At 53.5% G+C, this 24,355-nt stretch overlaps 1 protein-coding gene across 3 annotated transcripts in view; it reads right to left on the bottom strand.

Annotated features, from left to right (window-relative positions):
- Ctbp2 (C-terminal binding protein 2) overlaps positions 1-16,974 on the bottom strand; it is a 115,404-nt gene extending 98,430 nt beyond the window's left edge. The window contains exon 1 of one of the 3 annotated variants that reach the window (XM_048338055.1): positions 16,758-16,974. The gene's annotated coding sequence lies outside the window, so the exon portion shown is untranslated. Of the gene's footprint in view, positions 1-16,256; positions 16,499-16,757 lie in introns of those variants that run through there. The other 2 variants (XM_048338053.1, XM_048338054.1) reach the window with 2 other exon arrangements.
- Between the last annotated feature and the right edge of the window lie 7,381 nt (positions 16,975-24,355).

Genomic DNA, 24,355 nt, shown 5'->3' with positions numbered 1-24,355 from the left:
CAGGAGAGGAGGAATACAGACTAGGCCAGCCTAGGCAGAACGTTCACAAGAGCCCTTCAACTCAGAGGTGTACACATCCGTCATCCTCCCAGGATGTGTGGAAAGGTAAGATTGGGGGGACCAGGGTGTCGGGATGGCCAGGGAAGAGAAGTCTCAGAGGCTGCAACTCCATGGAGGAAAGCCAGACATATATCCATGATCCTGGTTACAACAGGAAGTCTACAGCCGCCACACTGCTGCTCCCTCGGGAGTACACCCAGGCAGGAAGCCAAGACCCTATCCGAAAAACAGCCAGGCTCAGCTCAGCAGTATTTCTCTAGCCTAGCAAGGTAAGGCTGTGAGTTCAAATCCCAGTACTTCCCTTAAGAGAAGATGAGCTTGAGCCACATGACCTACCCTGCCTTACCAAGATGGCTCCTTTACCTGCAACTTCACCTACACAGGACGAGCCCACCCCGACTTAAGTCTCCTAGGCCAGTACAATGTGTTTAAAATGGCAGGAAAGGGCTGGGATGTAGCTCAGTGGCAAAGCGCTTGCCTAGCAAGTGCAACGTCCTGGGTTCGATCCCCAGTACCAAAAAAGAAAACACAAAAAAAATACAGTTAAAATGGCAGGAAATTTCTCAGCAGTCTAGCAGCAGCTCCTCCCTCAGAGGTGAGAAAAGACACCACATGGCCTCTCAGATCCATCCTTCCCACTGGCTCTTCACTACACCGAGAGAAATGAGTCACGCCTCAGAAAGAAAGTGCTCGCAGAACTTTAACCCTGGGCTGAAACCATGGCTCAAATGGTAGAGGACCTGGCCTGGAAAGCAGACACGCACACAGACAAGACACCCCCCCCCCCCACTCATTCAAAGTCTGGTACCACCAGAAAAACTTTCAACTCACCAGTACCCTGCACGGGCACAGTGCTGGTGGGGCCAGGGCCGCCTTGCGGGCAGACCTGGGACCTTCCCATTCCCTAAGACTCGACCAGGCCTGGGAGACTCCACCACACAAATCCCAGCTCCCACAGACTCACTGAGAGGCTCGGCGCAAGTGCCCGCTCTTCCCGCAGCCCCGGCTCCTCTGTGAGCTCAGCGCTCCACTGTATTTGAAGTGAGATCTTCCTTTGGATAGGCAATTTTCACAAGTGAATTCACTTCAAAGTCACTGTGTTATATTTCCAGCAAATCATCCTAAATTGAATTACTTTATCATGCAACACGTATAGACCCTGTGCCTGAAATACTGTACATCTCTTTTTTGTTTGATTTACTAAATTATAAAGCATTTCTCAACCTCTTAAAGGTAGTTTCCCCAGAAATGCATAACTGCTTAATTGGGAAGTGTACAAAAACATAATTACACTGCCTAACACTACGATATTGCTTATGGGAATACCTGTTCCTGCCTTGCGCTTTACTCTGTACTTAATCTCTATTAAGGTGTCTGTATGAAAACAGATAGGTATGCTCGTCTTCACAAACAACATAAATCATAAAGTCATTTCTTTGTTGGAAAGTCCAGGAACAACCAACCCCAAAAGGAAGCGCTCAGGCCCCGGAGACTAACGCTTCTCTCTGAGCAACACAGTCTTTTGGGGGCTGGGAATATGGCCTAGTGGCAAGAGTGCTTGCCTTGCATACATGAAGCCCTGGGTTCGATTCCCCAGCACCACATATACAGAAAACGGCCAGAAGTGGCGCTGTGGCTCAAGTGGCAGAGTGCTGGCCTTGAGCAAGAAGAAGCCAGGGACAGTGTTCAGGCCCTGAGTTCAAGGCCCAGGACTGGCAAAAAAAAAAAAAAAAAAAAAAAAAGACAGCCTTTTGCTTCTTCACAAGTAACCCCACTATATGGACCCCTGGCCAGGACAACAGTTCAGGTCATGGTTGCCACTGCTCCCCCACCTTCAACCCTAAAAGCATCCACGCTTCTCCCCAGGAAACAGCTACCCAAACCAAGAGGGTTCTCCCCAAGACCCCAGCTACCAAACTAATGTCCAAATACACAAAGCCACTCTGACTCAAGCTAACCTCAAGACCCCCCCCCCCCCCGGCTCGACTCTTCAAATGGATGAGGGATGCCTGCCCCTTCTACATTCGCTTCTAGAATCCCTTATGTATGTAAACACTACCCACAAGCCTTTGCCAATTCTGTGTGGGAGACAACCACCCTGCCAGGGGTTACTAAAAATAAAAGAAGGGGCTGGGGATATGGCCTAGTGGCAAGAGTGCCTGCCTCATATACATGAGGCCCTGGGTTCGATTCCCCAGCACCACATATACAGAAAATGGCCAGAAGTGGCGCTGCGGCTCAAGTGGCAGAGTGCTAGCCTTGAGCAAAAAGAAGCCAGGGACAGTGCTCAGGCCCTGAGTCCAAGGCCCAGGACTGGCCAAAAATAAAAATAAATAAAAGTAAATAAAATAAAAGAAGCCAATGCATGACAAAAACGCTTCTGCAGAAAGGTACACATCGGCCTTACTGAAACCTACTGATAAATTCACTGATGAGGATAAAAATGAACCAGGCAAGATGGCTCATGACTACAGTCCCACCTCTGGATTCAGGAGGCCGAAGCCAGAGCAGTGTTAAGAGATTCTGTCTCAAAGAATAAAAAATGAAAACAATTTGCCGCATTCTACACTCGGTGTGAGGGTCTGGGCTCATGGTGTGGACCCCAAACTGAGCCCCTGGCGGATTTTACCGGGGTGAGGAGTGGCTCCCCTGATCTATCAAGGGCTCCTCACACACACTCCATGAATCCATACTTAGGTGTGAGTGTATTCAAACTTCACACAGTGGTTTTTATTTTATGGAAACATAATCTGTAAAAACCAACTCCTATTCTAGCCAGTATTTCTGTGAAGTATTTTTTCTGTGCCCATCCTAGATTTCCTAGTTCTGAAGAAATACAGAACTAGATAAATCTCTCTTCTCCTTCGCTAGGAATAGGAAGGCCTGGCGACTTCTAGGAGAGTCCAGAAGAGGAGATGGACAGAAATATTTATCTCTTCTCTCAGGTTTGGGGGACAACCAAGCTATATAAAAATCTTCCAACCACTTTCCATGCCAAATGTTCAATAACCAGACTGGAGTTTGTGGGTGTGTTGGGGGGGAGAGTGATTTTGTTTAAAGAAAGACAGTCTGTGTGCTGTTGCTAAGTTCTAGGAAGTTAGCTAAAGATTCAGATGTTAAGCTGGGCCACACAGTGGCTAACGCCTGGAATCCTAGCTTCTCAGGAGGCTGAGATCTGAGGATCACAGTTTGGGCAGGAAAAGTCTGTGAGACTCTTCTCTACGATAAACTACTCAGGAAAAGGCCAAAAGTGGCACCGTGGCTCAAGGGGTAAAGGGCTAATCTTGACCACAAAAAGGCTCAGCTACAGCGCCCAGGCCAAGTTCAAGACCAGGACTAGCGCCCAGGCCCGACCCCCTCCCCCAAGATGCCCCAAGAATTCCCACCTGGGCCAACTACCCAGGTGGTCCCTGAGGACTGTCATAAGTCCCTGCCAGGCCTACAACCAGCTTGTTAACCCAAGTGCTTAGGCCCAGGCAGGGCAGTATGAGGGGTTCTGGCACACACTGCTTCTCTCCTGATACCCCTAACAGCTCCCCCGACCCCACAGAACTGCTCCTGGAAGGTCCCTAATCCTAACACTATTTCCAGAATTCCCAGCCTGTGGTTCCAGAGGGATGAGCACAGACCTGGACTATGGCCTGCAGTACAAACAAGGTAAGTTGAGGAGGGGCATTTATCATTACCAACCCCATGACCACCACCCTGCGACAGGCAGCTCATGTGCGTCGCCCACCCACTTTCTCCCCGTCCCAGGTTCCCTACCCCTCACCGGGATCGGCCAGCCGGTGTGGAAACAGGACCTTCTGACCCAGGCCTGACATGTGGCACGCACGCACGCACGCACGCACCCTTACATCCCAGCCCCTACACCACTTCCCAAGGGCAACAATCTTGCTATCTAAGTGAGATTTTAAATGGCATGAATTGAGTCCAAAGAAACTGCTGGTCCATGAAATGATCAGCCCACCATGAAGGAGACAAATAAGTCCCTTCAACAGATACCTTCTTATACATGTTTCTCTGGTCTGAGTCACTTCACACATTACATCTAAGACCTCACTGTTCACACCCAGGCCTACCCTGTAGCACTGCCCAGGAAGAAAAAGCAGCTCCTTCTAGTCAGTCTACTGGGCATGGTGACGCGTGCCTGTAATTCCGGCACATACCAGGAGGTAGGGGCAAGAAGGTAAGTTCAAGGCCAGCATAGGCTACCTACCTAGCCTGATCCTATCTCCAAAATGAACTTGCTTTTAAAAATAAAATGGAGTCGTTTCTTAATGTTGCACACACACACACACACACACGTGTCTTCACCTGGCCAGTAGTAGGAGCTGCTCAGTCAATACCTGGGAATGAGCGGATTGATACTCTGGGAAGAGACTAATTACCACCCCCATTTCCAGGGCCCCAGGTCAAGAACAAACTCAAACACCCACAGCCAATCTGCCACCCAGCTGAACCGGGGCCAGTTACCAAAGCTGCTCTTGACTGAGTGAGGGGGTGAATGGGCACCCACTCCAAGCCAGGCAGATAAACCAGGAGTCCCGGAAGCAAGGGCCAGCCTAGCCCTCAGCCCAGCCCACTGCCTGGGGACAGGGAGGGGCAAAGGAAGCCAAGAAGAGCACAGGGAGTTCCCTCCGACTCCCTGCCCACACTCGGCAGGGCAGCTCCAGTTTTGAGGTGCCCTTCTCGGCCAGCTCCACCTGACAAGGGCAGCTGGGCCAGGCACCGGGCAGCCTGCTAGCTGTCCTCTAGCCTTCCCCTCCCTGCGAAGGGAAAGTAGGTCTCAAATAGAAAGTAAATATTTTACTGGGCATTTCTTGGAGCGAGCTAACGCGTAGTAACATTGCAGACTAAAACAACCTCTCCAGGAGTTCTGAGCTCATTGCTTTGGCGGCGGGAAGACAGCTGCTCCCAATCTAGGCCACCCCACCATCTACTGATCTTCCCTACCTAGAAGCCCTCCATAACCACCTCCCCAACACACACACTGGGGACTGGAACTCAAGCCCTCTAGTTAAGTGCTCTACCTCAGAGCCACCTCCAGCCCTCCAACATTGTTCTGAATGGTGTTAGGGATGCAGAGCTCACGCCTCGAAACACGCCTCGAAACACACCTCACGGTGCCCCTTCCAAAAGCACAGTTCACTCAGCTCCACAGGCCCCACCCATCTTTTTTATCTGCAGTCCCTCAGGACAGGGGCCCGCCCAGTCCCACACAGCACACCCCAGAGATGACCACACCCATCCCTTACCAGGAAGGCCCAGTCAGTCCAGGCCTGTGTGCTCCTGGGACAACACCCTTCGTTGCCTGGAAGGGGATCCCCTCTGACATGCACCCAGTGTGAGGCATACTCTGAGTTCCCCAAGGAACAGAGCAGTTCATTTCTTCTTAAATTCAACACAAGGTGTCAGCCTGTCCCAGTGGCATAATAATCACCTCGTGGAATCGTTGGCACACATCACTCTCTTCTACCCTCACTTTACAGACTCAAAAACCCAGCCCTTTGCAGGGGGGCTTAGTAAATGTTAAATGCAGAGAAGGAGCAAAGCTCCCAGCTCGGTGGTCCCTGGGGCGCCAGAGAAAGCGTGTGGGTCTCAACCACAATCCTGTCCATGCCATGCAATCACCAAGTTGCAGAACTCTCAGTTATGGGCATGGCCAAAGAGTGGTTCCGTATATCCTATCAAGAAAGAACCTCAAACCTCATCTCTCCTCTAAAGGAACTTGGAAAAACTTTCAAAGCTTCCAGTCAGGGAAACATGCTAAAAAAAAAAAACAACCACTGCCAGGGAGTCACTACTTAGCTCCGAGTCAGGCTGGGTGGGTGCGTGGATGGTGTACGACCCAAAAATCAGTGCGTCTCCCCCAGTCCTCTAGGCCCCACCTGGCTTGACTGCTCTCAATTACAGCAAAGTTAAGACACATCACTGCATGCTACCTTCCTTGGCCCAGTATTTGGTACTCATTTGACTCTCGTTTCGGAAGGAAAATAATTGCCTACTGTTGAAGGGACTTGCTTAAATAGGCAAGGAGACATGATTACAGGGCAAACTCCAACTCTCATACTGAAATCTCCTGGCTTTTGTTAAGTTGAAGGCATGTTCTTAATCCCAGGCTTAGCTGAGAAGTGAGATATGTACATGAGAGGCTGGGGGAAGAGCCCCCCAACCTGCGTGAAAAGAAGCTGGGAAACAAAAGGAATGCTGCCCCAAGGCAGGGTGGAGAAAATCCTGGTGCTCAGATCACCTGGACCCTGTTTGGAGGGCGGCTTTTCTGAGACCAGAGGAATTCTGGGAACTGGAAGAGAACAGGGGTACCTATCTCCAGTACCCAGGTCTACCTTTGTAGTTCAGAGACTGCCTTACAGCCCTGGAGGGCAGGAAATGGCCATTAGGAAAGAAGCAATCGATATGCCCTGATCAGTGCAAAGGCTGAGGAAAAAAAATCACACCCAGGCTGGTCGCCCTTCCAGGTGAACAGCCTTTGAGAAGGCACCCTGTCCTTCCACATCCTGTCCTACATAGACGCCAGGGAGGTTGAGGGCTACAGCCCACCCACACACCAGCCCCTCTGTGGAGTGAAACAGAGCTGAGACCTGTTTGAAAACTGCAGGGGACTTTTAAGATAGACACAGAGTGCCCATCATTAGCTGAGCTGGAGAAGGGCCAGGGCATCCCCGCTAACGACGTGACTGATTTGTGGAGACACTCAGCACTTTGCTGGGCAGTCCTGACAAGGCAGAACTTACTGTGAGTGTCCCCAGTCCCACGGGGCCAAGCTCCAGCAAGACAGCAGCGTTTCCTGACCTCACTCGCATTCACAAGCCCACACCTGTTCCCAAAAGGAAAAGAAGGCCTGCAGAGCCGGAAGGTACTCTTGCAATTAAAGGAAAGCCTGTTTTTCAGGAAAACCCCACCATATGGGGACCTTACCTCCGAGGGAAGCCAGGCTCAGTGTCGGGCTCCTGCATCACCAGCCCCAGGTGCCACAGAGGCGAGTTAATCACCGGGGCAGGGCCGGGCTCCAGATTTCAGGACACACCCAACTTCTTGCCATTCCCTTTGAATTCTGATAGCCTTTTTGAAAAGAAAGCATCTGCTTTTGTTCCGGAGCAGTCACTGGAATTCCCAGCCAAGGTGAGGTTCACAAACCCAGGGCCGGAACCACAAGCCCCACCCACCCACCCACCTGGCCACACACTGTGGACAGACCAGCAGACACCATTCCAACTAGCACATCCCACGCAAGTCCCTGCCTCCAACAGGAGGGGGCATGACTGGAGAATACTGTACTAATAATAAGCACGTCCACAAATCCTGCGTATTTACAATCCTGGCTTGCAGGTATACGGAAAGGAAAGCAGCTATCAGGACTGGTTAGCAGGGCAAAGCCACTCACAAACACCAAAGCCAAAAGACCATCGGAAGCGCTGATCAACGCCGGAGAAGTCAGGCCCAGGTAGAACTTTGCTAGACTGGCTCCTACACTTGCCTAACCTTCCGGAGCCGCGGTCTCTACATCAGTACAATAGTGACCATCACTTCCGGTGTGAGGAACACACGGGACAATGGGGCTGAGACAGTGGCACGGAGGCAGCCCAATGAGTCTGTAGCCCAGGGGATTCTCTGCACGCGGCCAGGGCTGTGCTGAACATTCACTCAATAGCGCCATGCACCTCCTCAGGTACGCTGCTGCATGCCTGTGATCCCAGAAGACGAAATCTGAGGCGGTGAGGACAGCCGGGGCTACACACAGTGAGACTAGTAAGTATATATTTAAAAAAAAAAAGAGAGAAATAGTAAAGTAGAAAGACGCCAAAACCTCTCATTGGTTAAGACTGGCTGCCCTAAACAGAAAGATCACCAAAGGAAAGGAAGTGTTAACAAACCAGACTTGTAGTCCTACTTGCTCTTGGAAGACCCGGGGAGGGTATGTTTCCAAGAAGCCCATTTGAATCCTGAGAAAGCGTGGCGGCTCGGGGACCCAAGAACCAGGAGCGCAGGGGCTCTCTCCAGCAAGGAGGCCTCCAGCCGGGAAAACCCGGCTCATCTGACCCCCCCCCCCAACACCCCCAGAGCTCGGTCCTGGAAGTGGGGGGGGGGTTCCTGGCAAACGATCTAAAGATGAGGGTCTGTCCTCGCCCCACACTGTACGAAACCGCCCCCACCCACAAGTTGCCCCACTCCCACGGGGGGAACCAGTGCGAGCCACGAAGGGCTCCGTTAACTAACGGCCACTTGGCCGCTCGCTACTCGGCAAAGAAGGCTAACGACTCCTGCGTGGACTCGCGAAGCCGGCAAAGGAACAGAAAGCTGACCGCACAGACATTCCCCCGCCAAGAAGATCGAGTCACCGCGAAAATAAAGGCCTAGATCGTTCTGTCCCCACCACTTAGTGCCTGGACCACCTCCAGTGGAGAGGCTTGCCAGGCTCCGAGGGCTGGAGGCGAGCTGCCGCTGGGACACGCAGCTGTCACCCGCGCGGGGCGCGGGGCGCGCGGGGCGCGGGGCGCGGGGCGCGGGGCACGGGGCGCGGGGCGCGGGGCGCGGGGCGCGGGGCGGATTCGAAGGCTGCGGCCCGCGGCCCTGCGCCGCGATCCCCGAGGGCCGGCCCGGCCTCCGCAGGGTCCCGTCCGTACCCGGGCCACGGGCTCGGGACTCACCTGGGTGTCCCCGCGGGCCGATGGGGGGGTGGGGGTGGGGGGGTGGACGATGCCTGCCGGGATCCCGGCGCCTCGGGTCCCAGCTGGTCCTGCTCAGGGGCCGGGCAGGAAGGAAGTGGGCGCCGCCGGGCGCCGAGCGCATCCCCGCCCGCTCCCCCGGGTCCCCGCAGGGGAGGGGGGGACGCGCGATTTACAAGTGAAAAGCCCCGGGAGGGGAGGGGAGCGGCCCCCGCCAGGTGCGCGGGGCCGGGCCCGCCCCGGCAGGTGTGCCCGCGCCTCCCGAGGCCGGCGAAGGTCGTGCGGGACACCGGAAGTGGAGCTGCGGGAGGACCGGGGGGGGGGAGTGGGGGGGTCCCGGCCGCCCCCACCCCGAACCCCCTCCTCTCATGGCCTGGGGGAGGCAAGCCGCGACAAAACCGGCCTGGCTCAGGTTTACCCAGCTCGCCGGAGGATGAATGACTGAGAACCAGGACCGAACGCACCCCCGGTTCTCACTCGTGGGCGCCGCTCGACAGCCCACGTGCGCGGTGGCATCGGGGCGGCGCCGCGCGCCTTCCCGGGACGCGCGCTCCTCCTCCGGCGGCGGCCGCGAAGGCGCCCACCCCGGACCGGCACCCCGGCCGGCCTCCTCCGGGAAGGCACCCACCCCGGACGGGCACCCCGGCCGGCCTGGGGCCCTGGGCAACGCCACAGCGCGGTCGTGGCCACCTGCGCCCCCCACCCCGCGCGCGCCCCGTCCATCCACGGCGGGCTAAATAAAGGAGCGACGCCGACCTGAAAGGTTAAAACATCTGGAGAAGGCCGGAGGCACAAACTTTAAATACTTGTCACTATAACCGGGAAGACGCCCCCCCCCCGACCTAATAAATAAAGTTGGCTAATTAGGCGAGCTGGGACCTCCTACTGCTGCTGGGAAGGCCTGATCCCAAACTGGGGACCCGGGTGAGCCAGGCAGGGGGCGCGGCCTGGCAGCTCAAGTCACCACCGACCCCGGGTTCCTCAGAGCCAGGCCAGGCCAGGCCGCCGGGGGTGGGGCGGACCCGCCAGGCAAAACATTCTCACTTCCTTCAACCGTTCCCGGAGCAGAATTTTAGGAAAGTTCTCGGCCTAACCCGGCCGGCTGCTTGCTCTGGCTGCAGTCCGAGGGGTGTGTGGGGGGGGGGCGGAGGAGGGCGGGGACACAGGCCCCCAGAGCTTGTGGCAACAGCGTGGGGGCCCCAAGCCAAAGGGGTTTGTGGGCACAGCCCCCACTCTTCCTCCGGCCCACCTGGACCACAAGGAGAAAAACAGGCCTTGTTTGCGCCCCCGGAGTTCATCAGCAAAAGAAAAAAAAATCACAGCTAGAGTTCATTTAAACAAAAGGGAAGGTGCTCAACCCTGGCAGGCCTATATCTAGCCCTCCCTCCTCACCTTCCCGGTGAATTACCCTCACTCACAGTGCCCCCAACCTCTGAGCCAGCTCTCTCACACTTACACTCAGTTCTACAACTCCACTCACACACACACACACCTGCTCTCCTACATATACTAAGTTCTTCAACTATACACACACACACACACACACACACACCCTGTAGCGGGTATAAGGCTATCACTGGTAGATGTGTGGCTGGTAGATGGCAGCCACATATACTCTCAGAATAACTCTTCACTAGTCTCATGAGGAAAGCTTTTCAGAAGTTGACCTCTGTGATCTAGGCCTAGGTTCCTTCCAGAGACACTTCCTGGGGTTCTGTGGCTGCAATAATGTAGTTTTTGTTCGTCCAGAGCTGGGACAAATTGCTGGAGGCCAGATTTCAGGCATGGCTGGAGCGCCTAGATTAAGTGGAATTTACAAGGTCTGGCACAGCAGAAAGACCCCTACAGCCCATCTCCACCCCAGCCGTTCACAATGTGCCCCTCCCCTTCAACCTGGGACAGCAGTTACCACCACTGTTCCCTATTAGACCATCTTAAAAGATTGCCCACTTTAAGGCATAATTTAGGATTTGAGAAATTAATTGGGATCAAGCTCTTGAAGGGTGGGGGAAAACAGGAGATAGGTACTCATTCTGTATTTTACAAAAGGGAAGGAGTTTCAGAACCACAATGGATGACTAGCCTTGCTTTACACTAGACCAGGATGTTTCTGGAATTAAGAGGCCCACAGAGCCCAAGGCAAGCCTGGCCATCAGGATCAAGCAACCGAAGGCTTTTCAGTGTTAACTTCCTGTAAGCACCAATTGGGGGAGGGATGAAGGTTCTATTATTACCGAGGACAGAAGTCACAATTCCCTGGTCCCACTAAGAAGAACCCAGCTATTTTAGCACAATTGTTGTGAATTTCAAGTCAACTCTAGGGAGCCATCTGTTAAATTTAAGGTAGATAAACAGTTAAGACAGCATTTCTGAAAGCAGGCCTGAGCCTAAGCCACATATGGAAATGACAAGTGTCCCCCCAAGTTTTTATGAAATGCACAGTATGAGACAGACCCAGGAAGGGTCAATTTACTGATAGGATCCCCACTTGAGAGGAAGAGCGCTAAGCGCAAGCTATGGGGAATGCACGTCCCCAGAGCCATTATTGGCTCTGCCTGGGCTCAGTGCTCCCACGAGGAAGCAGGAAGGCGGTGAGAATGGAGAAGGCACGGCCACATACAGGACCTTCAACAAACACTCCTTGTGAGTGACTCGTCCTAACACCACACAGAAAGCACCACTCTAAAGGGGAGGAAGAAAAAAGTAAACACAATTTCTTCCCGAGAATTCTGCTGCTGAATTTATTTTTTTTAAAGTAAAACGTTCCTGGAAGAACTCTTACCATTTACTTTTGGAATCTTTCTTCAAAAAAAAAAAAAAAAGAATCTTACTGAGAAGAGAAAGCACAAGGCTCCCTAGTAGCTCAGAAAGACCACCTTCTAAGAAAAACTGTGGGAGGGAAGCAGGCCAAATTTCCATGCCCAACCACGACAGATGAATGCCAGCCAGGCTGGTTCCCATACCTTGGGCAGGGAGGGCTGGTTCTGAGCTCCCCAGCAGTTAGGAGAATGAAGTTGAAACTGCCCCTTGGCTCCTATGGTCAACATTCCTCACAAACAATAGCCTGGCTCTCCCTCCATTGTACATTCTGTATTCACTTGTGAATCCCTCCTTTCCTACGCAATATGCAAAAGCCCTTCTTTTCACAGCAAAACTTCTGAATGCCCAAGTGCAGCCATAATTTAGGCTTTCAACATTAATAATGACAGCTAAAAGCAAACTCCAGATTAGGTCCAAACGTTTATTTGTGAATATCATTAGAATCACACTGATGGCTTTTGGAGCGTCTCCATTAAATCACAATCAAAGAAGCAACTGAACCACTTTTAAAATGACTCAGTTGGTTTTTGTTTTGTTGGGTTGTTGTTGGTTTTTTTGGTAGCAATTATTAAATATGATTCCCAAATCCAGACATTTTAAAGAAAAATCTCTTTTGTGAGTCTGACACATATTCCTTTAAACCCAGACAGAGGAGTAAAAAGTAACTTCAAAAGATGGGGGTGAGAAAGCTTTGCCTCCTTCTTCCAGGGGTGCTGTAACTTAAACCTGCAGCAGTAAATTAGGACATGCTTACCAGCTGGAAGGGGAAACTGATCTCTGGCCAGGCAGGGGAGCCAATCCACCCCAGCATTCAGGCGCCTACTAAACTTTTCAGTGGATGCAGGTATTTCTGAGTTAGCAAATTCACAAGAGAGATTCTTGGGGAATAAAAGACATCCCCTCCCCCCAGATATTTCACTAAGTGATGTCATTTCTACTAAGTGCAAAGGTCACCTTTGTGAATGTTCAAACCACACTCATTTTAAAATTATTACAAAAAAGGATCCCAAGCTCTGTAATGGAACTATCACCTGGACGTGGAAAGACTACCTGAGTTGTGCCCTGCCCAGCAGATAAATTTCCTTTCCTAACACCATGTGCTGCACGATACTTATTTGTGGCTCTCGCATCATGGCCAAGGAACACTGGGATCCCTGCTTTCTGACAATAGGTGATAGAAATATTAGCAAAGGAGCCCATGGCAGCTCTCTATGTTGATATGACAAATGGTTAAAGATGACAACTGGGGCCACCACTCTTCTGATGCTGTAAACTCTTTAGTCCCTCCTCTCCCCCCCACCCCCACTTAGGGAAAGCATTAGGCACAAAGGGTATAATTTCGCCTTCAAAAAAGATTCATGATATCAGTGATCTATTGGAAGTAAATTCCAGTACTGGATCTCAGCAGGACCCTCCCTGAGAAGTGTCCTTTTCCCTCGTCTTAATTTTTTTTAACAATAATTTTGAATAGTGACACAAGTTCCTTTCCTCTAGTATTTAGTATTTTAACATTTCCCAGCAACAATATTAGTTTTAAATCTAGTCCACTTCACACTCATGACCTTACCTCACAACCACTCAGAACCTGGGGAACATTGCTGGTCAGTTTCGTACTTCTGTTTATTTGTTGTTGCTATTTGTTTGTTTCCTTATTTATACTTGGATCATTAAGTCACATTCTAGTCTCAGTAATAAGATTTGTTTTCCAAGTCAACAGTGAAGTTATTGATTATTCCCTGAAAGGGTAACTGATGGGCGAGTTAATAATTATTCTGCTAGCAAGTTTTACTGTTTCATCTTGTGTACAGGGCCAGATTAACAATGCCAGGGAAAGCAAACTCAACTAGGCAGGGACAGGAACAGGTGTGCCCAAGTCTTTAAAGGCCAAAATATCCCACAAACTATGTCCTGGGTGTGTTTTTACAATGGCAGTAGTGTTTGTTTTTCAGTAGCCAAACTTTACTTTCTGAACTTTAAAGAGACATGGGCTTTGCACAAGTTTCTTCACTGAGCAGATGACTAAAGCTCACACAGGAATTGCAACTCATACCAGGCAAGGAAATGCATTTGGGAGACAAAAAGGTGGTGGTGTTTTTTTTTAATCAGAGTTAAGAAAAGGTAATTCACCCTCCCCCTCCCCCATGAGAACACCCATTCAAGGGTCAGTTTCAAAGATCCCAAGTGAAATCATAAATAACTCAAAGGGCTCAGTCAGCAGAGTACACCACCCTCTTTCCACTACTGAGGTACCTTTACCAAAAGAGGATGTCAACTCACCCTTTTTAGACTAAGTGCTTTTCCAAACAAGAAAAAGAAAAAAAAGTACCTTGCCAGGTTCAGAACAAGCTCCAAGACCTTTCAATTCTTTCTAATAACCACTTTCCACAGGGATGTAAACTGGGGTCCCTTGCCCCTGGGGCACAGAAAACCAATCAGGGCCATAAATTCCCTTTGCCTTCAACCCTCTCTGCCTCTTACTGGGGCAGAGTGGGGGAGGGGGAGGCCCAACACCGACACTTACACTAAACCTCAGTGCTCTACAGAAATATGCTGGCTTATTTCCTTTGTTTGGTCATGTTATACTTGATCAAGTGTGAACGATTACACTGGCTTCATTAAAGGCAAGCGCATTCACAGCTAACATCCAACTTCAATGGCAACTGTAAGCATATTTTGCAAGAGGGAGAGCCTGCTTCTTGCTAGAAACCTACCATCTCATTAACTTTTCTTCGGAGGGCAATAAAAGGGCACTGGGGGGGATTTTCCAGGAGTGTGTCAGAGCCAGACAAAAGGATATTCAGTGTTTCAACTTTAGGATACAGCCCAAGTTAGGTAAAAAAAAAAAAAGAAAGAAAGAAACCTTATTTCAGTATTAAAGCTGCAGTAGCTGAAGATATGGAATTAGCATTTTAAATACTAGTTTGTAATTGCTTTTAAGAAGGACTCTTTGAAATCGAGTGATTATAAAAACAATATCCTTTAAAGTCCCATTACCTCGAGATGTACAAGATTTATAGAATAATGGTAATATTTCAAAACAGTACAATTCTCCCAAGTAGGCAAAAACAAGCGAGTTAGTTCTACGTTGGGAACCCAGAGATCTTAAAAGTAATTTTTAAGCTGTCTTATTTAAATCTCAGCTAGCAGAGAATTTTGAAAAAGTGGTGCCGTACGGTTGATGTTGTGTGAAAGTTTGAAGGAAGAATTACTATGTTTAGTTTCCCCCACCCCCCATAGAAGATCCCCTCCAAATTACGCATCAGATAAAAAAACACACCATGCTGTAGATTACCCGAGAATGACAAATAAAGCACTCAGGAGATTTCCAGCGCATAACCATAGGATGAAACAGTCCCGTCTACTCCTCAAGCAAGCTACCCGCAATCTGACTCTCTAAGAACTTCACCCGATCTGCAGTCTGGAAAGCGAAAACAGAGGGGGGAAAGGTTCTCTCTCCCCTGGGTAGGGCCCGGGAGCAGCCCGGCCTGACAACGTAGGCCGTGCCAGCAGCCTCCACCGCAGGCAAGCGGGATCTCATGAAAAAAAAAAAAAATCCCTCCTTCCCCACCCCATAAAATCCTTCACGTAGGGTCCCCGGGAGCCAACTGCTGCACGGGCCGCCTCCGGAAAAGTAGGGGGTGGGGGTGGAGGGAGACCCGCGAGCCCTCGCGCGCACCCGCACGCTCCGTGTCCGCGACCGGCGAGGCGCGGTGCGCGCGCGGTGCCTCGGCGCGGCCTCCGAGCCCCCCGGGCGCGGCGTGGGCTGCGGGCGACCGGCCACGCCGCCGGGCCTGCAGCTGGAGCCAGGCCTGCGCGCGCCCCAGCCAGCGCCCCGCGATCCCCCGCCCCCGGCGCAACTCGCCCGGGGCGCTGGGGAGGACGGACGCCCGCCCGCCCGCCCGCGAGAGAAAAGAAAAGGCGAAGCTTCCCTCGGCCGCGCGGGTCGGTCCGGCGCCGCAGAGGACCCGGGGGAGGGAGGTGGCCGCGGTGGCCCGGCCCCGCCGAGCGCCGCGCGGGGTCCCCGCCGCCCAGGGCGCGCCCCAGCCCGCCCCTCCGGCCAAACTTTTTTTTCCCTTTGGCTTCGCCCCACCCGAAAAGTGCGGCCCGGGCGGGGGAGGCGGGCGAGGCGGGCGGGCCGGGGCTCCCAGCGGCGGCGGGGCCGCTGGCGAGGAGGAAGTGGTGCCCGCGGGAGCGCGGCGGGGCAGAGGAAATGCCCGGGCCCGCCCGGCCCACACCCCCCCCCCCCGCCCGCAGCCCGGGCCCGCCCAGGACCCCCGCCCCGCCGCGACTTTGGCGGGCAGCACTCGGCGCGGCCGCGGTGACGGCGTCGGCAGATGTGGCCCGGCTGCCCCCGAGGAGCCAACAATGCCGGGCCGGCAAAACAAAAGGGCTCCACTTCGCCTTCTTCCCGGTCTTTCACTTGCGCTCTGGGGGCGCCGCGCGGGATTCCCCCCCGGGCCGACAGGGGCCGCGCCCCCAGGGGCCCGGAACCACGCGTGCCCCGACTTCCCCGCGCACGCACCCCCGCCTCCTCGCCGCCCCCGCCCGCCCGCCCGCCTCGCAGGCACAAGGCCCGCCGCACCCCGGCGTGATCCGACTCCGGGTCCCCGGAGAGCCGGCCGTATTGTCCCCGCGGCGCGCCGCGCGCTCCGCTCCGCCCGGGGTCGCCGGCGGCCCCCGCGCTCTCACCCGCCGAGCTCGTGGAGCCGGAACCCGGGGCGCCTAGGAAACCGTCGCCGAGGCGCCGCCGCCGCTGCCCTCCGGACGCCGCCGCGGCGCTCCGGGTTTTTCTTTCCTTTTATTTTTTTTCCCCCCCGATCCTGATGGGAAGGAAGGTGACCGCCTACTTCGCATTCATCAACTCTCATCACAACAACAAAAATCCGGGCGCAAGCCGAGGCCAGCGGGAGCGGCGGGGGGGGGGGGCGGCGGACGACGACCCCCCCCTCCGTGCGCCGCAAGCCCCCCACCCCCACCCGGCTCCAGTGGGAGGCGGGAGGGGGGGGTGGACACGGGCCGGGGGCGCGGACCAAAGATGTCCTCGGATGCGGGCTCGGTGTCCTTCGCCCTCCGCCTCCCGGAGTGGCGCAGTGAGGCGCGGGCACGGCGCCCCCCGATCGCGGCCGCAGGTGAGGCGGGGGCGGCGGCGGCGGCGCCCACCCAAGCCCGGGAGCCCCCCCCTCCCCTTACCTCGTCCTGCGCCGCCGGTGTCCGCTGCGAAGGGCGCCCACCCGGGAGGCGGCGGCGGCGGCTCCCGCCCCTCCCACCCCACCCGGCGGCGGTGGCGGCGGCTGGCGGCCCCCCCCCCCCCCGTCAGCGCGGCATGGCTCCCGGCTCGGTCCCTCGCTCCTGGGCCGCCGCCGGCTCCTCCGGGCCGCTCCCGAGCCACCTTAAAATGACACACGCACACAGGGACACACACACAAAAACTTAATCTCCCCGGCTCCCCGCCCTTCCCCCTCCCTCCCTCCCTTCTCCCTCCCCACCCCTCCCTCGCTTCCCTTCCTCCGCCTCCCCTCGCCGCCGAGCCTCTTCCTACTTCCCCGCCCGCCCCACCCCCTTCCCCCGCCCACCCCGCTCCGACCCCCACCCCGAGTCCGGGTCGCGCGCCCGCCCGCTCGCCGGCCGCGCGGGGGCTGCGCTGGGGGTCCCCGCCCCGCGCTCACCCCCGCAGGATGCCGATCCCAACTTGGCTGGGCGAGGGAAGGTCCTGGGCGCCCAGCGCCTCCCGGCTATTTGCTCTTCTTTATTTGTTTTCTCCTCCGGGGGGGAAGGAGGAGGAAAGGGAGAGAGAAAAGGCCGGGGAGCGGCGCGGCGCGGCGCGGGCCGCGTCTCCGGTGCCCGCCGGCGGCGCAGCGGCGAGGCGGGCGGCGAGGTGAGGGTCGCGGCTCGCTCTCGCCCGGGTTTTTTTTTTTTGGGCAAAGGCGGGGTCTCTCTTTGCAAACCAATGACACAACCCCACATGGGCCGGTCTCGCCCCCGACAGATTCTCCTCACTACAAATCGGCTCTCTCGGGGGATTAGTGGCTCTGCCCAAGTGCTCGCTCGCTCGCGCGGCGGGCGGACGGGCGGGCACTCCCCGGCCCGGCCCCGGCCCCACCTCGCCGAGGGGGGGGGCCGGGGCCACTGGGTCCGGGGGTCCCGCCTCAGCAGCAGCCGGGAGTCCGCCCGTCCTCGCCCTCCTCCTCCTCCCCTTCCACGTGGGGTCCCAGGCTGCCGGCCACGTGGGGGGGTGGGGGGGGGACGCGAGCCCGGGCGGGCCTCGGCGCGGCCATCCGGGGTGGCCCGGACTCTGCAGGGCCCCTGCCACGCCCGCCAGGCCGACCAGCCCTTTTCCCGGCCCCGCGCCTCCAACTTCCTCCCGGGCCCCCCCCCCCACTCCCGCCGCGGCCCGCAGGGTCAGGCGCGGGCCGGCCGCAGGGGGCACTTGCGCGCCCGGGCTGGGGCTCCCGGAGGCGGCGAGGGTGTGCGAGGGCCGCCCCTCGCGCGGGAACTTGGCGCGGCGTCCCCCCCCCCACCCCGCCCCGCCGTCGCGGGTCTCCAACGAGAAGCGAAACCCACTCCGCGTTGGAAAGCCGCCCTTCCTGTCTGGGATCGCCCGGATCCCGCCCGGAGTGGGCTTCTCGGCCCCGTGGGGCGGAGGCGCGCGGCCGCCGGGGGTCGGGCCCCGGGCTTGTGCGTCTCCCCCGCCAGGACCCCCGAGCCCGCGGTGTCCTGACCACCCACGGCCGGAAACCTGGGCGCCCACCGGCCATCAGGGCCCAGCAGCTGCCCGCGGCCAGACAACACCTGGAGTGGATTCCAGGTCCGCGACTCGCGGCGTCCGAGCGCCATCCGGAAGGGCGCCGGCCGCGGGGTGGCAAGGCCGCGCCCCGCACCCTGCGCCCCAGGACCCCAAACTCGCCTCTCTTCCCTGAGTTGGGCCGCCCCCCCCCCCCCCGAGAACCTCCGGGAGGGCGTAATACGACCCTTGGGCTCGACTGGTTTATAAACCCTATTGAGACGTGGGGAACTGAATTGAGATGTCGAACCGGAAAGGCGCGGGGAGGGGGCTGAGGTGGGAACTTGGGAAGGCCGCCGGGACCGCCATCCTGCCGACCGATTCGCGGGGTTTGACCTCCTCGACCCCCCCGAGAAGCCATCGACCTCCGGGGCCAAAGGCACCGAAAGCCGAAAGGGGGGCGGGAGGCCCCCCCGGGGCCCGAACCCTCTCCTGCGTCCTCGGGAGCGCGGTTCCCAGCTTCCCAGACCTCGTCCCGGTGTGCTGACCGCCCACCCAGACGCGCCTGCCTGGGGTGCACGTGCGGCGCGGGCTCCTGCGGTTGCTTTAGAATTGAACTAGATTTTCAAACCAGATTGGACGCCTATCTGGGATAGGAAGCCCAGGATCTGGCCTTTTGTAACCCCTAGGTATGTCTTAAACACGCTTTTTGCACCACCGTTAACAGGCCCGGTAGGTCAGCTAGTCGGGCTCAACTGTGTGTTTCTTTGGGAGGGAAAATTGTGAGGTGCTTGCTCCCAGTTTCCGCCATCCTCCAGCGAGCCTGGGACACCCTCCCCCCCCCCACTGGTCTTCACACTCTGGTCTTGGGGGCTGTCCCCTCTTGACCTGGAGGCAGTTTTGCCTCTCCAGGTCAAGGAGCCCCAGACACTTGTAAACTGACCCTGCCTACCCCCAATCTATCTATCGATCCCTGCTTTCCGAGTTCTTCAGCATAAGCACCAGGAACTATAAATCAAGATTTTTCTAATTTCATAGAAGACTTTTGATCCTGAGTGGTAGTCTGTTCTCACTGAGAAACCACAAAAAAAAAAATTCGACTTTCATGTGTTCTATGAATTTGAAGCCTCCCTTAGAAAATATTAAAAAAAAAGAAAAAAAGAATGCTTCATAGTGGAAATTTATTTCTCACTTCAGCTTGACTCATTGCATCTTGGAACCCTAAGCCCAGTTGTCCCCAACGTGAATTATTTGAGATTGTAATTTTTTTTAAGTCATAAACACACACACAAAGGAACATTGACCTATAGACAAAGTGTCCAACAGCTGTTTCTCCAAGGAAGACATACAAATAGCCAGGAAGCACAGGAAAAGATGCTCAGCTCCACTGCTCACGAGGGGAATGCAAATCAAAACCACAGTAAAATCCCACTTTGGGGCCACTGGATGGCTCTTGTCCACAAAACAGAGAAGGCAAGTGTTGAAGAAGATGTAGAGAAATGGGAACCAACCCTTAGGCACCGTGGGATGATGGGAACATGAAATGGTACCACCTCTGTGAAAACAGTCTGGCAGTACCTCAAAAAGTTAGCACATGGGCTGGGAATGTGGCTTAGTGGCACAGTGCTTGCCTAGCATGCATGAAACTCTGAGTTCAATTCCTCAGCACCAAGTAAACAGAAAAAGCCGGAAGTGGCGCTGTGGCTCAAGAGGTAGAGTGCTAGCCTTGAGCGAAAAGAAGCCAGGGACAGTGCTCAGGCCCTGAGTCCAAGCCCCAGGACTGGCAAAAAAAAAAAAAGTTAAAACATAGAATCGCCATATGATGCAACAATTCCATTGTATATGCCCCAAAAGAACTGAAAGACCTCAGGGGGATTGTGTTTATAGAAACACTATTTACAGGGCCAAAAAGGTGAACATAACCCTCATAGCCATTAAGAGATCAATGGATTTTTTTTTAAAATGTGGAATAGTATTCAGCTGTAAGCACAAATGAAATCTGGAGACTTGCTACATACAACAGATGAACACTGAAACCAAGCGGGCTGCAAGAAAGATGATAATCTCGCTTAAATGCCATAAAAATAAGCAAAGTCATAGAAAGCGGAGACTGAAAGGAGAAGATATGGCTTGAGTTTGAGGGGCACAGTCTGGGAGGATGCCGAAGTTCTGGACACACAAAACAGTTTAGGAAATACTGTGACTCTACTTGATGACAATACATTGTGTACTTACAAGTCAAATCTAGCCAGTGATAGAGTCCTTGCACATGACCGTGGGTTCACCTACATAAAGCTCTGAGTTCGATCCCCCAGCACTGGAAGGAAAAAAAGGTGAATAAAATAATAGTTTGTATTATGCACATATTAGTATAATATTAAAAAGTTGCTTTTTTTGGTGGGATTTGAATTTAGGGCCTCAAGCTGCTTAGGCAATCCTCTCTTCCAGTTGTTTTTTTTCAAATAGGGTCTCAAGGTTTTTCCTAGAGCACCCTGAAACGGTGACCCATCTACTTCCTGAGTTGCTGGATCACCAGCATATATCAGCATGCGCATGTTTGTGGAGGAAGACTCAGTGACATTTTTTTTACTATCTAACAAACCTCCTAGTAGTTTCATATTTATCATTGTTTCAAAATGGTTTTATTATTTAATGACTAACCTTCGGTATGACCTTTAAAGGGGGTGGGAAGGGGCTGGGTGCTGGTAGCTCACACCTGTAATCCTTGCTGGTCAAGCATTTGACATCTAGAGGATAGCAGTTAGCAGCCAGTCTGGGCAGAAAAGCTAGATGTATGGCTCAAGAGGTAGAATACCAGCTGAGTGAGCAAAGTGAGTAAGGAAAAAAGAAAAGAAACAGGTGTGGTGTGAATTTTAAGGTTCCCAAGGATCAATTTGATAGCAATAACGCAAAGCCCTGATAGTGATTAAAAGTGGTAGGTAGATTAATAGTGGCTGGGAATAAGAGCCCCTTGTATGCTTACATATTCAAGAGGAAGTAACATGGAGAGTTATACCTGACACGTTTTCTTTTCTTAAAAAAATATCCGCAATCACTTTTTCCTAATGGTGTAAGTAGAAAATACTTCTTTTTCCAGACGATTTCATTAATCAGACTTGGGAGTGGGTGGGGCTGGAAATGTACACAGCACTCTTGGATGAGTACAATGGGCCTTTTCTTCATTCTGGAAACTCAGGTCATCTGCCCAGAACCTCCATCCCCCCTTGATCTCTTCTGGTTTGATTTTGGCTCTTTTGACCACTGTAGCTCTGCCGCAGGGCCACTTTCCCATCCTTCTCCCCCACCCCCTCTTCTTTTGTGCTGTCCTGGGGCTTGAACTCAGGGCCTGGGCACTGACCCCGAGCTTTTGTGCTCTAGGCTAGCATTCTACCATAGCCACAGCTCCACTTCCAGGTTATTGGAGGTAAGAGTCGCCTAGACTTACATGCCCAGGCCGGCTTGGAACTTTGATCCTCACATCTGAGCCTCCTGAGTAGCTAGGATTATAAGCATGAGCCGCTGGTGCCTAGCTTACTTCTGCCTTTTCATTTCCAGACTCTACCTAGGCCAGTGGTGGTGGGGAGGGGGCACACCCACCATCAGACTATCCCTTCCTCTGTAGCCCACTACTAGGATGGGGGGCAGGTAGCAAGAGCCGGTCCAGAGTCTTGTTCAACTCTTTGTGCACACCTGTGAAAGAAACAAAGTGGCCAGGCGTGGCGACTCATGGGTCCAGGAAGTGGAGATTTGAAAGATCACTGCCCAGGCCTAGCCTGGCACAAACACCAGACCTTATTCGAAAAAAAAAAAACAAACTGCGGAAACAGACAAGGGCCGGGAGTATAGTTCAAGTGGTACAGTGTCTGACAGGAAGCACAAGGCCCTGCGTTCAAGGCCAGCCTGGACGACATCAAGAGACTCTTTCAAAAGTGACATCTCTTCCCAAGGCAAAGATGGGATCTTTTTTGTAGTCTGTGACCAAAGAGTTCGCCCAAGGGTGCTGCCCTGCTTTTCCAGTGCTGACTTCTGTTCTTTGAACTCTCAGGTCCAAGATCTCTGAATTGTGGTGTCAAAAGTCTTCACTATCTCATTACTGGGTCTGATGCCACTCTCAGTGAGACATTGACTTCGTCCAGGCTGTCAGTCAGAGCCTGGACTGTGGGTAATGTTGTTTTGTCCAGGGGTGGACAGAAGTTTCTCTGTAGAGAATTATGACATTTCTGTTACTGCTGTGTAAGAATCTGATTTATTTTAAAAAAAATTGACATTAGGCATGCATCTTAAAATTGGATAATATTCTTCTAGGACCAACCAAGCTTTCTATACTTTTTTTTGTGCTCCCTTAAAAAATTAACTTTTTTAGGGCTGGGAATATGGCCTAGTGGCAAGAGTGCTTGCCTCATATACATGAGGCCCTGGGTTCAATTCCCCAGCACCACATATACAGAAAATGGCCAGAAGTGGCGCTGTGGCTCAAGTGGCAGAGTGCTAGCCTTGAGCAAAAAGAAGCCAGGGACAGTGCTCAGGCCCTGAGTCTAAGCCCAGGACTGGCCAAAAATAAAAAGAAAAAAATTTTTTAAATTAACTTTTTTAGCTGGGTGCTGGTGGTTTAAGCCAGTAATCCTAGCTGCTCAGGAGGCTGAGATCTGAGGATCATGGTTCAAAGCCAACCTGGGCAGGAAAGTCTGTGAGACTCATCTCCAATTAACCACTCGAAAATGGGAAGTGGTGCTGTGGCTCAAAGTGGTAGAGCGCTAGCCCTGAGCTCAAGAGCTCAGAGACAGCACCCAGGCCCAGAGTTCAAGCCCCCCATGACCAAGCAAAAACAAAACCTGTGTATTGTGATTCTTGTTGCCTTGGCTCATAGGAAGCTCAGAGGCAAGTTTAATGCATAAGAATGCCAACCGTAGCAGGGCGCCAGTGGCTCATGCCTATAATCCTAGCTACTCAGGAGGCTGAGATGCAAGATCAGTGTTTGAAGCCCTTCTCAGCAGGGAAGTCCATGAGACTTATCAGAGAGAGCTGGAAGTGGCACCGTGGCTCAAGTGGTAGAACACTAGCCTTGGGCAAAATGGGGCTCAGGGACAGCACCCGGGCCCAGAGTTCAAGCTCTAGGATAGGCAAAAGAGGGGGGGGGGGGAGAGGGAGAGAGGGAGAGAGAACCCTTCTAGTGCTGTGTTCCAAGAAGTTACATCTTCCTTCCTCCAGGGAAACAATGTATTCTTTCTATGGGAAGGAGTTGTTTGTGGCCCTTGAAAAAGCATTATGAATGTCACCATATAGTTCTAATATGTGTTCTAATAATAAAAATTAAGGAACGAAAAACTTCACAAACTCTTCTAGATATGTGGAAGATACAGGGATTGCTTCTGAATCCTGTTGGAAGGAATTTCTAATTTCCATTTTGACTTTTAGACCAACTGCAGGATCGCGTGCGCTCTCTCTCTCTCTCTCTCTCTCTCTCTCTCTCTCTCTCTCTCTCTCTCTGTGTTTGTGTGTGTGTGTGTGTTTGTTCGGGCATGGAACCCAGAGCCTCATGTATGCTAGGCAAGTGCTCTATGTTGAGCTTCATCCCAGCCCCTGAACTGTAGTATATATGTTGTTCCTGTAACCACCTGCTATTCATGTGGAAATTGATGGAAAAATACTCTTAGGTACACACAAAACCCAGCTGTACCAATATCCTTGACTGAAGGCCAGAGACACTGTTTAGAGGAGGGCTCTGTGGAGGAGGCGACAGCTGCTCTCAAGGGCAATAGTCACAGTTTGTGACCTTGAAATAGTGTGATTATTTTGTCTGTTTCATAGAGCTGGTCACTAGGAGGCACCCAGAAAGGATTTCTTAAATGGCTGCATAGATGGATGGATGGAGCGATCGATCACTCAGTATGTTTCAAGAGATCTGAATTATATAAGTCATACATGCAAATGGGCAAAAAAAGTGAAACAACCTTCAACTGAACAGATTAGCATTAGGCTCGTGGGACCCTGAGCCATCTCTAACCTTCATTGTGTTATATTATTTTTATAACTTAAATATAAAGGAGTAAAGCTGGGGACATGGCTC

Source organism: Perognathus longimembris, chromosome 2, assembly GCF_023159225.1.
Source record: "Perognathus longimembris pacificus isolate PPM17 chromosome 2, ASM2315922v1, whole genome shotgun sequence".
Lineage (NCBI taxonomy): Eukaryota > Metazoa > Chordata > Mammalia > Rodentia > Heteromyidae > Perognathus > Perognathus longimembris.
The sequence above is the reverse complement of the archived record's forward strand: the minus strand, read 5'-3'. Positions and strand labels throughout refer to the sequence as shown.